This window comes from Oncorhynchus nerka, linkage group LG28 (assembly GCF_034236695.1).
Source record: "Oncorhynchus nerka isolate Pitt River linkage group LG28, Oner_Uvic_2.0, whole genome shotgun sequence".
Lineage (NCBI taxonomy): Eukaryota > Metazoa > Chordata > Actinopteri > Salmoniformes > Salmonidae > Oncorhynchus > Oncorhynchus nerka.
This window is the reverse complement of record NC_088423.1, coordinates 12517094-12532188: the sequence shown is the minus strand read 5'-3', so window position 1 is coordinate 12532188 and position 15095 is coordinate 12517094. Positions and strand designations below refer to the sequence as shown.

The 15095-nt window shown below is 42.0% G+C and overlaps 1 long non-coding RNA gene across 1 annotated transcript; it reads right to left on the bottom strand.

Moving 5' to 3' along the window:
- Positions 1-771: 771 nt before the first annotated feature.
- Positions 772-14050, bottom strand: LOC115115471 (uncharacterized). Its single transcript, XR_010461653.1, has 3 exons — positions 13444-14050; positions 931-1045; positions 772-838 (listed from the first exon to the last, which is right to left on the bottom strand). It is a non-coding gene; the product is annotated as an uncharacterized LOC115115471 (long non-coding RNA).
- Between the last annotated feature and the right edge of the window lie 1045 nt (positions 14051-15095).

Sequence of the window (15095 nt, the reverse complement as noted above, 5' to 3'; positions counted from 1 at the left end):
TGTGCAAGTGAGTGTAATCATGGTCCCCTCTTTTGTGGTGGGAGGATGAAGGTAACCACAGTGACTAATTAACACCAACTCACTCAGCTTTGCAAACAAAACAGCATGATGAGTATTGGCCTAGACAAAAAAACAGGCAGAATAAAGTGCTTCTCTTTATTAATTAGGATACAGCAAGCACTTTAGACACTCCTACAAATGTCCGTCAGTAGATAGCACCAGTGGCGATGTTGATGTCCAACAAGAAGTCACTCATTTAAGGAGACTAGCACAGAGCAGTAGACCCCCTCAGTAAAGTGCTGGAGTACATACATACTGCATATAGTAGTACCACAGTGGGTGGGCCATTGGATATGTAGGTGTGCTTCATGTATGTAAGATGTACGGCACAGGGACGATGGTATGGATTTGGCCCTGAGCCCAAAGGATGTATATCCTCATCTGCCACGTCATGGATGACAATAGGTTGAAGTTGATCCTAGACACAAATCTGACGTAAGTTGATTCTAGATTTGAGCCTACGGGCAACTTCTACCTGAACCGACCCTACCCAGTTGGGGCAACGGGGGTCAGGGGTGAGTTGAGGTCACGTAGATCCTGGTTGACCTCTGGTCTGCAGACTGCTGAAATGGGCCTCCCTCAGAACACTGTTGATGTGGTCATAGGGAGTGCTGCCGCCATAGAGACTCAACGAGGAAATTGAAGGGTCTTCTTGCGAGGGACTGAGGAGACCCTGGGAAGGGCAGTTCTTCTGGCTCTGTGTGCTGTGCTGGGTGCTGGCTCCTCCCCCTGCCCTCTCAGGACTACTGATACCACTACTGCTGTCACTGCCGGACGACTGGAGCAGAGAGAGAGAAAACAGAAATGACTTACAAGAAATTACTTTTTGCACAAACCATCACAAGTGTGTGTGTGTGTGTGTCCTGTCACCTCAGAGTCCCAGACATCTTGGCCCAGCTTGGACACCAGGGCGTGACCCTCCTGTCCCCCTCCTGACCTTTTCGCCAGCTGGTCCCCCTCATTGTCTCCACCCCGCCGCCGCTTCCTGTACACAGTGACAGAGAGGCCAGGGAGGGAGTGAGTGAGTTTGTGCCTGTGTTGCTCAGTCAATAGGGCATGGTGCTTGCAATGCCAAGGACTGAGTTCGATTCCTGCTGGGGCCCCTCATACATAACATGTATACAGTAAGTTGCTTTGGATAAAAGCTTCTATTAAATGGCATATTTTATTAGGCCTATATTGAGAAAGTGGGCGTACTGTGCATTCAGAAAGTATTCAGACCTTCACTTTTTCCTCATTTTGTTACTTTACAGCCTTATTCTAAAATGGATTAAATCAAAATTCCAGGTGTTTTTCCCTAGAACTGGCCGCCCGCCAGGGAGGTGACCAACAACCGGATGGTCACTGACAAAGCTCCAGAGTTCCACTGTGGAGATGGGAGATCATTTCAGAAGGACAATCATCTCTGCAGCACTCCACCAATCCGGCCTTTATGGTAGAGTGGCCAGACGGAAGCCACTCCTCAGTAAAAGGCACATGACAGCCCGCTTGGAGTTTGCCAAAAGGCACCTAAAGGTGATAATGTCCTTGAGTGGCCCAGCCAGAGCCCGGACTTGAACCCGATCGAACTTCTCTGGAGACACCTGAAAATAGCTGTGCATCGACGCTCCCCATCCAACCTGACAGAGCTTGAGAGGATCTGCAGAGAAGTATGGGAGAAACACCCCAAATACAAGTGTGCCAAGCTTGTAGCATCATACCCAAGAAGACTCGAAGGTGTAATCGCTGCCAACGGTGCTTCAACAAAGTACTGAGTAAAGGGTCTGAATACTTACAGTACCAGTCAAAAGGTTGGACACCTGCTCATTGAAGGTTTTTTTTTTTTTTACCAAGACATCAAAACTATGGAATCATGTAGTAACCCCCCAAAAAAGTGTTAAACAAATCTAAATATATTTTATGAGACTCTTCAAAGTAGCCACTCTTTGCCTTGATAACAGCGTTGCGCACTATTTGCACTCAACCAGCTTCATGAGCTAGTCACCTGGAATGCATTTCAATTAACAAAGTTAATTTGTGGAATTTCTTTCCTTCTTAATGTGTTTGAGCCAATCAGTTGTGTTGTGATACGGTATGGATGGTAGGAATGCACGATATAATCGGTGAACATATCGGAATCGACCGATATAAGCTAAACATGCCAACATCGGTATCGGCCCGATGTCTAGTTTAATGCCGATGTGAAAAACCGATGTCAAAGCTGACGTGCATACCTATATAACACAGATAGAAGAGAACATCTTTGTATATAACGTAGGTACATGACATAATGATGCCACTTAAAAAAGAAATTTGCACTACACGTGTAACACAGCATTCCTAACCTAGCCCAAGTCTGCTGTGTGGATCGAGCAGTCATTTGAAAGAGTAAGAACATTTCAGAGAGACAACTCAAAGGCGAAATCCATTAACCTCTTGCTCCTACCTGACACGCAGGCGTCCCATCTAGACATCTGGAAATGCAAATGCACTACGCTAAATGCTAATAGTACTAGTTAAAACTCAAACGTTCATTAAAATACACATGCAGGGTATTGAATTAAAGCTACACTCGTTGTACATCCAGGCAACAAGTCAGATTTTTAAAACGCTTTTCGGGGGAAAGCATGAGAAGCGTTTATCTGATAGCATGTAACACCCCAAAAGACCCGCAGGGGACGTAAACAAAATAATTAGCATAGTCGGTGCTACACATAACGCACAAATAAAATATAAAACATTCATTACCTTTGACCATCTTCTTTGTTGGCACTCCTAGATGTCCCATAAACATCACTTGGGTCTTTTTTTTCTCGATTAAATCGGTCCATATATAGCCTAGATATCGATCTATGAAGACTGTGTGATCAAGGAAAAAAATAGCGTTTCATAACGTAACGTCATTTTTTTAAATTAAAAAAGTCGACGATAAACTTTCACAAAACACTTCGAAATACTTTTGTAATGCAACTTTGACCAAGAAACAAATAGTAGGCAAATGACAAGACTCTAGACATCGTGTGGAAGCTGTAGGTATTGCAACCTCAGCCCCATTAAATGTGGTTCACCTTTATCAATGGGTTCAAGTCGCGCATGGATATATTTTTCAATTTTCAGTGATCAGATTTTCCTGCACGTTCTGTTATAGTCACAGCCGTGATTTAACCAGTTTTATAAACGTCTGAGTGTTTTCTATCCACACATACTAATCATATGCATATACTATATTCCTGGCATGAGTAGCAGGGCGCTGAAATGTTGCGCGATTTTTAACAGAATGTTCGAAAAAGTAGGGGGTAGGATTCATTGGCGTTCTCTGTCGTGGGTGATGTTGGCTTTCGCCAACTGGTTTTGTTTAACTTCTTCGAGATAGGGGGCGCTCTTTTAATTTTTGGATAAAAAACGTTCCCGTTTTAAACAAGATATTTTGTCATGAAAATATGCTCGACTATGCATGTAATTGACAGCTTTGGAAAGAAAAAACTCTTTGACGTTTCCAAAACAGCAAAGATATTATCTGTGAGTGCCCCAGAACTAATGCTACAGGCAAAACCAAGATGACATTTCATACAGGAAATGGTCCAGATTTTGAATGCCCTGTGTTCCAATGGCTCCTTATATGACTTGACTTGTTAATTGTTTACTCCATGTGTAACTCTGTGTTGTCTGTTCACACTGCTATGCTTTATCTTTATTTATTTATTTTTATTATTATTATGTTTCTTCTTGGGCCTCTATAACTATATCTATTGTTTTTATTTTTTTGTTGTTGTGTGATTTGGACTAATCCCCTCTACAACACGGAACTCCACTAATCTACTGACGGAACGCAAGAGGTGGCTAACAACAGACCTCCATCCTATGCTAGCTTGCTACCGATGTCCTGGCTAGCTGTCTAAATCGCCGTGACCCCCAAACCAACCTCTCCACTCCCTGGACCCTTTTGATCACTCGACTAAGGATGCCTCTCCTTAATGTCAATATGTCTTGTCCATTGCTGTTCTGGTTAGTGTTTATTGGCTTATTTCACTGTAGAGCCTCTAGTCCTGCTCACTATACCTTATCCAACTTATTAGTTCCACCACCCACACATGCAATGACATCTCCTGGTTTCAATGATGTTTCTAGAGACAATATCTCTCTTCATCACTCAATACCTAGGTTTACCTCCACTGTATTCACATCCTACCATACCTTTGTCTGTACATTATACCTTGATGCTATTTTATCGCCCCCAGAAACCTCCTTTTACTCTCTGTTCCAGACGTTCTAGACGACCAATTCTTATTGCTTTTAGCCGTACCCTTATTCTTCTCCTCCTATGTTCCTCTGGCGATGTAGAGGTGAATCCAGGCCCTGCAGTGCCTAGCTCCACTCCTATTCCCCAGGCGCTCTCTTTTGATGACTTCTGTAACCGTAATAGCCTTGGTTTCATGCATGTTAACATTAGAAGCCTCCTCCCTAAGTTTGTTCTTTTCACTGCTTTAGCACACTCTGCCAACCCGGATGTTCTAGCTGTGTCTGAATCCTGGCTTAGGAAGACCACCAAAAATTCAGACATTTTAATTCCAAACTACAACATTTTCAGACAAGATAGAACTGCCAAAGGGGGCGGTGTTGCAATCTACTGCAAAGATAGCCTGCAGAGTTCTGTCCTACTATCCAGGTCTGTACCCAAACAATTTGAACTTCTACTTTTAAAAATCCACCTCTCTAAAAACAAGTCTCTCACCGTTGCCGCCTGCTATAGACCACCCTCTGCTCCCAGCTGTGCTCTGGACACCATATGTGAACTGATTGCCCCCCATCTATCTTCAGAGCTCGTGCTGCTAGGCGACCTAAACTGGAACATGCTTAACACCCCAGCCATCCTACAATCTAAACTTGATGCCCTCAATCTCACACAAATTATCAATGAACCTACCAGGTACCCCCAAAGCCTTAAACACGGGCACCCTCATAGATATCATCCTAACCAACTTCCCCTCTAAATACACCTCTGCTGTCTTCAACCAAGATCTCAGCGATCACTGCCTCATTGCCTGCATCCGTAATGGGTCAGCGGTCAAACGACCTCCACTCATCACTGTAAAACGCTCCCTGAAACACTTCAGCGAGCAGGCCTTTCTAATCGACCTGGCCGGGGTGTCCTGGAAGGATATTGATCTCATCCCGTCAGTAGAGGATGCCTGGATATTTTTTTAAATGCCTTCCTAACAATCTTAAATAAACATGCCCCATTCAAGAAAATTAGAACCAGGAACAGATATAGCCCTTGGTTCTCCCCAGACCTGACTGCCCTTAACCAACACAAAAACATCCTATGGCGTTCTGCATTAGCATCGAACAGCCCCGTGATATGCAGCTGTTCAGGGAAGCTAGAAACCGTTATACACAGGCAGTTAGAAAAGCCAAGGCTAGCTTTTTCAAGCAGAAATTTGCTTCCTGCAACACTAACTCTAAAAAGTTCTGGGACACTGTAAAGTCCATGGAGAATAAGAACACCTCCTCCCAGCTGCCCACTGCACTGAAGATAGGAAACACTGTCACCACTGATAAATCCACCATAATTGAGAATTTCAATAAGCATTTTTCTACGGCTGGCCATGCTTTCCACCTGGCAACTCCTACCCCGGTCAACAGCACTGCACCCCCAACAGCAACTCGCCCAAGCCTTCCCCATTTCTCCTTCTCCCAAATCCATTCAGCTGAAGTTCTGAAAGAGCTGAAAAATCTGGACCCCTACAAATCAGCCGGGCTAGACAATCTGGACCCTTTCTTTCTAAAATTATCTGCCGAAATTGTTCCCACCCCTATTACTAGCCTGTTCAACCTCTCTTTCGTGTCATCTGAGATTCCCAAAGATTGGAAAGCAGCTGCGGTCATCCCCCTCTTCAAAGGGGGGGACACTCTTGACCCAAACTGCTACAGACCTATATCTATCCTACCATGCCTTTCTAAGGTCTTCGAAAGCCAAGTCAACAAACAGATTACCGACCATTTCGAATCTCACCATACCTTCTCTGCTATGCAATCTGGTTTCAGAGCTGGTCATGGGTGCACCTCAGCCACGCTCAAGGTCCTAAACGATATCTTAACCGCCATCGATAAGAAACATTACTGTGCAGCCGTATTCATTGATCTGGCCAAGGCTTTCGACTCTGTCAACCACCACATCCTCATCGGCAGACTCGACAGCCTTGGTTTCTCAAATGATTGCCTCGCCTGGTTCACCAACTACTTCTCTGATAGAGTTCAGTGTGTCAAATCGGAGGGTCTGCTGTCCGGACCTCTGGCAGTCTCTATGGGGGTGCCACAGGGTTCAATTCTTGGACCGACTCTCTTCTCTGTATACATCAATGAGGTCGCTCTTGCTGCTGGTGAGTCTCTGATCCACCTCTACGCAGACGACACCATTCTGTATACTTCCGGCCCTTCTTTGGACACTGTGTTAACAACCCTCCAGGCAAGCTTCAATGCCATACAACTCTCCTTCCGTGGCCTCCAATTGCTCTTAAATACAAGTAAAACTAAATGCATGCTCTTCAACCGATCGCTACCTGCACCTACCCGCCTGTCCAACATCACTACTCTGGACGGCTCTGACTTAGAATACGTGGACAACTACAAATACTTAGGTGTCTGGTTAGACTGTAAACTCTCCTTCCAGACCCATATCAAACATCTCCAATCCAAAGTTAAATCTAGAATTGGCTTCCTATTTCGCAACAAAGCATCCTTCACTCATGCTGCCAAACATACCCTTGTAAAATTGACCATCCTACCAATCCTCGACTTTGGCGATGTCATTTACAAAATAGCCTCCAATACCCTACTCAACAAATTGGATGCAGTCTATCACAGTGCTATCCGTTTTGTCACCAAAGCCCCATATACTACCCACCATTGCGACCTGTACGCTCTCGTTGGCTGGCCCTCGCTTCATACTCGTCGCCAAACCCACTGGCTCCATGTCATCTACAAGACCCTGCTAGGTAAAGTCCCCCTTATCTCAGCTCGCTGGTCACCATAGCATCTCCCACCTGTAGCCAATTCTTTCTTTGGCCGCCTCTCCTTCCAGTTCTCTGCTGCCAATGACTGGAACGAACTACAAAAATCTCTTAAATTGGAAACACTTATCTCCCTCACTAGCTTTAAGCACCAACTGTCAGAGCATCTTACAGATTACTGCACCTGTACATAGCCCACCTATAATTTAGCCCAAACAACTACCTCTTTCCCAACTGTATTTAATTTATTTATTTTGCTCCTTTGCACCCCATTATTTTTATTTCTACTTTGCACATTCTTCCATTGCAAAACTACCATTCCAGTGTTTTACTTGCTATATTGTATTTACTTTGCCACCATGGCCTTTTTTGCCTTTACCTCCCTTCTCACCTAATTTGCTCACATTGTATATAGACTTGTTTTTTTTTTTTTTTTTTTTTTTACTGTATTATTGACTGTATGTTTGTTTTACTCCATGTGTAACTCTGTGTCGTTGTATGTGTCGAACTGCTTTGCTTTATCTTGGCCAGGTCGCAATTGTAAATGAGAACTTGTTCTCAACTTGCTTACCTGGTTAAATAAAGGTGAAATAAATAAAAAATAAAAAATCTTGGCCAGGTCGCAGTTGCAAATGAGAACTTGTTCTCAACTAGCCTACCTGGTTAAATAAAGGTGAAATAAAAAAATAAAAAATATGGCTGTGAATGCGCCAGGAATGAGCCTGCACTTTCTGTCGTTTCCCCAAGGTGTCTGCAGCATTGTGACGTATTTGTAGGCATATCATTGGAAGATTGACCATAAGAGACTACATTTACCAGGTGTCCGCCCGGTGTCCTCCGTCGAAATTATTACTCCAGGTCCATGCGCGTTCCATTTTCTTCAGAAGAGAAACCAAACTGCCACGAATGATTTATCGTCGATAGATATGTGAAAAACACCTTGAGGATTGATTCTAAACAACATTTGCCATGTTTCTGTCGATATTATGGAGTTAATTTGGAAAAAAGTTTTTTTTCTTACCCAAACGTGATGAACAAAACGAAGCGATTTGTCCTACACAAATAATATTTTAGAAAAAACTGAACATTTGCTATCTAACTGAGAGTCTCCTCATTGAAAACATCTGAAGTTCTTCAAAGGTAAATTATTTTATTTGAATGCTTTTCTTGTTTTTGTGAAAATGTTGCATGCTGAATGCTAAGGTTAAATGCTATGCTAGGCTATCAATACTCTTACACAAATGCTTGTTTAGCTATGGTTCAAAAGCATATTTTGAAAATCTGAGATGACAGTGTTGTTAACAAAAGGCTAAGCTTGAGAGCTAATATATTTCATTTCATTTGCGATTTTCATGAATAGTTAACGTTGCGTTATGGTAATGAGTTTGAGGCTATAAATAGGATCCCGGATACGGGATTGCTCGTCGCAACAGGTTAAATGTTGGTACTATTTTTCAGATGTTGCCCTACTGTAGTTGCACAATAATAGGTGTCACTGCTATTAGTTTCACGACATTTTGGACCAGCAATATCAGCCCCATGAGCATGCAGAGTCTGACAGCACAGTGGGTCGTTGAGGATTTCGTACGGAGGAGAGTCGTATTGCATGCTCAGGAATATGCTGATTGTCATACCATTGCTGCCATTTCAATGGCATTTGAGAACATGGTTGAAACTTGGAAACATGAATACACTAGCTAGCTCCATTCAAACAACTGACTCGATGAATAAGCTCATCAACTGCACCTGCAGCAGATGCGATGCCCTCTGTCGTGGCATTGAAACACCTGCTCAACAAAAACTGACAGGGATATAAACAAATGTGCACAACATTTGAGATCAGCTTTATGGGATCTTTTTTTTTAGCTGATGAAACAAACACTTTACATGTTGATTTATATTTTTGTTCAGTGTAGTATTCGTATTCTAATTCCTAATTCTAACGCCACCGATTCTGTCACAACAGTGGAGTGCGCATGCTCATTCTGACTTTGCCAATGTTAAGCTAACCAGTTAGCTAGCAGCTAGTGTGCGACGTTAGTGCTGACTAGTTTCTATGGAGTGAAGATGGCACCTTTTCCAGATGTTCCTACTGGACCACATTGGCGAATGAAACAGTTGCCCTTGACAACAGTTTGCCCCAGCAACAAAACTGCCCACTCAGGCTGTGAACAAGCGATTTGGTGGAATTCTCTCTTTACAGTGTCGCCACCATGTTCGATGCTATGTACAAGGACCGCTACTTCAATGCAGACAAGAAACAGAGATTCCGTGTAATGCTACATTCGCAGCGGGACAAGATGGAAACGGACACAGTGACAGTGCGCACCGAGGAAGAGGCGCAACGGACAGACAGAGCTGAAACTTCACTGCTTGACATGCATGATGAAATCCTGGTTGAGAATGAAACGACTGAACAAATGAACAACAAAATAGCACAGCAAGTGAAAGGAATAGGTTGATTGTTTTACTGGTAATGGGGGCATAAGTAAATGACAACAAAATAACCAATTGTGTGCCGCCCTATGGGACTCCCAATCACGGCCAGATGTGATACAGCCTGGATTTGAACCAGGGACTGCAGTGACACCTCTTGTACTGAGATGCAGTGCCTTAGCCAGCTGTGTCCATATGTGTGTTATCGGTTTCTGTTTTTTTTTGCTAAGGAAAATATCAGATATCGGTCAAAAATGTCATATCGGTGTGTCACTAACGGGTGGTATACAGAAGATAGCACTATTTGGTAAAAGACCAAGAACAGCTCAAATAATCAAAGAGAAACAACAGTCCATTATTACTTTAAGACATGAAGGTCAGTCAATCAGGAAAATTTCAAGAAATTTTCTTCAAGTGCAGTCGCAAAAACCAATCGCTATGATGAAACTGGGTCTCACGAGGACCCCCACAGGAAAGGAAGACCCAGAGTTACCTCTGCTGCAGAAGATACGTTCATTATAGTTAACTACACCTCAGATTGCAGCCCAAATAAATGCTTCAGACTTCAATTAGACATCTCAACATCAACTTCTCAGAGGAGACTGCGTGAATCAGGCCTTCATGGTTGAATTGCTGCAAAGAAACCACTACTAAAGGACACCAATAAGAAGAAGAGACTTGCGTGGGACAAGAAACGCAAAATCCACCCACACAGAAAGTGTGGTGAAGAAGGCGCAACAGAGCCTCATCATTTGGCTTGTCACCTAAAACCCACAAACTTTCAGATGCACAATTTAGAGCATCCTTACGGGCTGTATCACTGCTGGGTACGGCAACTGCACCACCCACAACCGCAAGTCTCTCCAGAGGGTGGTGCGGTCTACACAACGCATCACCATGGCCAATCTACCTGCCCTCCAGGACACCTACAGCACCCGATGTCACAGGAAGGCCAAAAAGATCATCAAGGACAACAACCACTCGAGCCAGTGTCTGTTCACCCCGCGCTACCATCCAGAAGGTGAGGTCAGTACAGGTGCATCAAAGCTGGGACCAAGAGACTGAAAAACAGCTTATATCTCAAGGCCATCAGACTGAAACAACGATCACTAATACAGAGAGGCTACTGCCTACATACAGACTAACTCATTGACCACTTTAATAAATGGATTACTAGTCATTTTAATAATAATAATATCTTACAGTATATACATATGAGATGAGTAATGTATTTTATACCATCGTCTATGCCGCTCTGTCATTGCTCATCCATATATGTATGTATATATTCTCATTCCATTCCTTTACTTAGATTTGTGTGTTAGGTAGTTGTGGAATTGTTAGATTACATGTTAGATATTGCTGCACTGTCGGAACTAGACGCACAAGCATTTCGCTACACTCACTAACATCGGCTAACGGCAGCGTAGTGGTTAGAGTGTTGGACTAGTAGCCGAAAGGTTGCAAGTTCAAATCCCCAATCTGACAAGGTACAAATCTGTCATTCTGCCCCTGAACAAGGCAGTTAAGGCCGTCGTTGAAAATAAGAATTTGTTCTTAACTGACTTGCCTAGTTAAATAAAGGTCAAATAAATAATACATGTAAAAAAGAAACATGTGACAAATAAAATGGTATATTATTTGGAATGCAAAGGGTGGTTACTTTGAAGAATCTCAAATATAAAATATATTTTGATTTAATTAACACTTTTTTGGTTACTACATGATTCCATGTGTGTTATTTCATAGTTTTGTTGTCTTCACTATTATTCTACATACAACGTAGAAAATAGTACAAATAAAGAAAACCCCTTGAATGAGTAGGTGTGTCCAAACTTTTGACGTACTGTGCATAAATGTGATTTCAGTATTTGATTTTTAATACATTTGCAAAGAATTATCAATCTGTTTTTGCTTTGTCATTATGGGGTAGTGTGCACAGATTGAGGGGAAACAATTATTTAATCAATTTTAGAATAAGGCTGTAACGTAACAAAATGTGGAAAAAGTTAAGAGGTCTGAATACTTTCCAAATGCATTGTGTGTGTGTGGGAGAGAGAGAGAGCGAGGCTATCTCAGCCACAGCATTATAGTTATAGGAGCAGGCATGTGCTCAAATATTCAGCCATGAGTATGACAATTTATCTGGGAAGAAAACAACAATGTGAAATATTGTTCAAGTTAAACTGATATGTGGAGAGATCAATTAGCCTACTTGAGACATTAACAAATGTAACACTGGCCACCGAGGTTAATGGTAATTCAATAACTATACTATAAAACAAAGATTAATGATATAAATAATGATAGTAAAACAACTTTGGAGTACCTTCAATTAAATATTGGGCAAAAAGGCAACTCCGCTCCATCATTCATTGAATCAGATGGCTCATTCATCACAAAACCAACTGATATTGCCAACTACTTTAATGATTTTTTAATTGGCAAGATTAGCTATGACATGCCAGCAACAAACACTGACCCTAAACATCCAAGTACAACTGATCAAAATATGAAAGACAAGCATTGTAATTTAGAAAATGTGAACAAAATTACTGTTGTCTAGCAACAATGACAAGCCACCTGGGTCTGACAACTTCGATGGAAATTTACTAAGGATAATAGCAGACGATATTGCCACTCCGATTTGCCATATCTTCAATCTAAGCCTACAAGAAAGTGTGTGCCCTCAGGCCTAGAGGGAAGATAAAGTGATTATAAAAAGATTGTGGGAGTTGTTTTGTTAGACTTCAGTGCAGCTTTTGACATTATCGATCAGTCTGCTGCGGGAAAAAGCTATGTGATACGGCTTTACACCTCTGCTATATTGTGGATAAAGAATTACCTGTCTAACAGAACACAGAGTGTGTTCTTTAATGGAAGACTCTCCAACATAATCCAGGTAGAATCAGGCATTCCCCAGAGCAGCTGTCTAGGCCCCTTACATTTTTCAATCTTTAGTAATGACATGCCATTCATTGGCTTTGAGTAAAGCCAATGTGTATGTATGCGGATGACTCAACACTATACACATCAGCTACTACAGCAAGTGAAATCAATTCAAGACTTGAGCTGCAGTCAGAATGGATGGCAAAAGTCCTAAAAAAAATGTTTTTTAAGTATTGTATTTGGGACAAATCATTCACTAAACCATAAACCTCAACTAAATCTTGTAATGAATAACGTAGAAATGTAGCAAGTTGAGGTGAATAAACTTCTTAAGAGTAACCCTGGATTGTCACTGTCATGGTCAAAACATCTTGATTCCACAGTAGCTACATTGGGGAGAAGTCTGTCCATAATAAAGTGCTGCTCTGCCTTCTTTACAACACCATCAACAAGGCAGGTCCTACAGGCCCTAGTTTTGTCGCACCTGTACTACTATCCAGTCATGTGGTGAGGTTCCTCAAAGAGGGTCTTAAGAAAATTACAATTGGCTCAGAACAGAGCAGCACAGTTGACCCTTAAATGTACACGGAGAGCTAACAATAATATGCATGTCAATCTCTTATGGCTCAAAGTAGAGGAGAGATTCACTTCATCATTACTTGTTTTTGTAAGAAGTGTTGACATGCTGAATGTACAGAGGTGTCTGTTTAAACTACTAGCACACTAGCTTGGACACCCATGCATACCCCACAAGACATGCCACCAGAGGTCTCTTCCAAGTCCAGAACAGATTATGAGAGACGCACATTACTAAATAGAGTCATGGCTACATGGAACTCTATTCCACATCAGCTAACTGATGCAAGTAGTAGAATCGGATTGTTTTTTATTTTTTAAATACAAATATACACCTTATGGAACAGCAGGGACTGAAGAGACACACACACACATGGATTTTGCATTGTATATATGAGGTTGTAGAGTAGTGGCCTGAGGGAACACATTTAATGAGGATCCTTATTAAATACATTAAATACAAATAAGTTATTTTTGGAAGAAAAACACTCACCTGTTTTCTGTCAACATTTGGCAGACGATTGTCAGTGGGTTGTTTTGGTTACAAAGAAGACTCTGAGCACGTTCGGATGTAAAGGACGTGAAGGAACGACTCTTGGTCGAGCAAAAATCTATTTTCGTACGTACAGCAGAGCTTTCCCCGCACGACCAGTCAAGGCATTCTGATCTTATCTGGTTGCTAGCTTGTTGAACAGCTTCTTTGGTTAGCAAGGAAACAACCCTTGACTGGTTAGTCTTGATAATTTAGCATTAACTGTCACTATCCTAGTATGTATGCAGATTATGTCAGTAAACAAGTGTACTTCTCGGTTAACGTCTCATCGTCTCTTTCCGCCGTTATAAACTATCTAGCTATAAGCTACTTTAGCTAGCTAACCAGCTAAATTTATAACGAAACAAGCGAGAGATTCCTCCAATCCGTCAATTTAACTCGAGTTTTGGTAGTATTTGATAGCAGTCAAACTATCATTCGGTATTGGTGAGATGACAGATCAGAAAGAATACAATACTACGAATGTGATCAAGCTAGCGAGTGTTCTGCTGCTAGCAAAAAGACCCAGCTGAAAGTGTTTACGTGACGTTTGATGACGTAACGATCCAATAACCTGAAACCGACCGAATGCGCATCTGCAAACTCTACAGTAGGCTACATGTTGCATATCAGAGAGGCAGTTACCCTGTTAACTTGTCGCAGGTAAACAACCTTTTAGTTCCACAAATATTTATATTTTCTATGAAATTCCATTATTGTGATGAAAGTTATTTAAGTTACTTTATATGGGAACAGAATGTGCCTGCATTGTGTGGTCCCTAGTGTTATGCTCTGTAATCCTATCTACCTGTGTATGAAAATAATGGATGTTACTGGTGGTTGCATGAAGAGGCATTTAGAAGTTATTTTTATTCCTCCACCAGGTATGGAATTATAGGGACTATTTAAACGATCCTCATTTGTAAACTTGTCCTTCACCTTAAAGACAACAGACAAAAAGCAAATATGCTATATTTATTAAGAATGTCAGGAGGCTTTTAGTTTATTTTACCTCAGCCCCACCCATAAACTTTGTCTAACCTGTGTAAATGCAGTCTTATTCTCAACTGTCCCTGTGCCATACAAGGCAACTTCATCATACTCTTACCTCACCGTATGTCACATTCTCCTGACCTTCCCCTGACTGCTCCACAGATGCAGGTGATCCAGCACCCCGAAGAGACACTTCGCACAGCCCTGGTGTCCAGCCGTCTCTCAAGCTCTATGGCCTATTAATAGTTTTTTTTTACAGAGATACAGTTTCCCTGCAGTGGCAAAATCCTCTGAAAATAACAGTGAATCATTCAGATGCCATTAGCTGGTGCACCATGGACAACAAACTCATTTGTGTGTGATTGTGCTGACCACTACTGTTGAGCCACACACATCAGCTACTGTAAGTAATCAGAGTTAAGGGAGCAGCTACATGGATTCAACTAAAGCTAAAGGTCATGAAAGATAGAATCTTTGAACTGCCACAGTTAAAGGCAGTGTAGCAGCCAATACAGAGCATGCACGACTTGAACCTCTTGCAAAGAGGCGTGCATGCACCTAGTTTGCCACTCTGTGCTCAGAACAAGAACCACAAATAGGGCATACACTACCAGTGCATC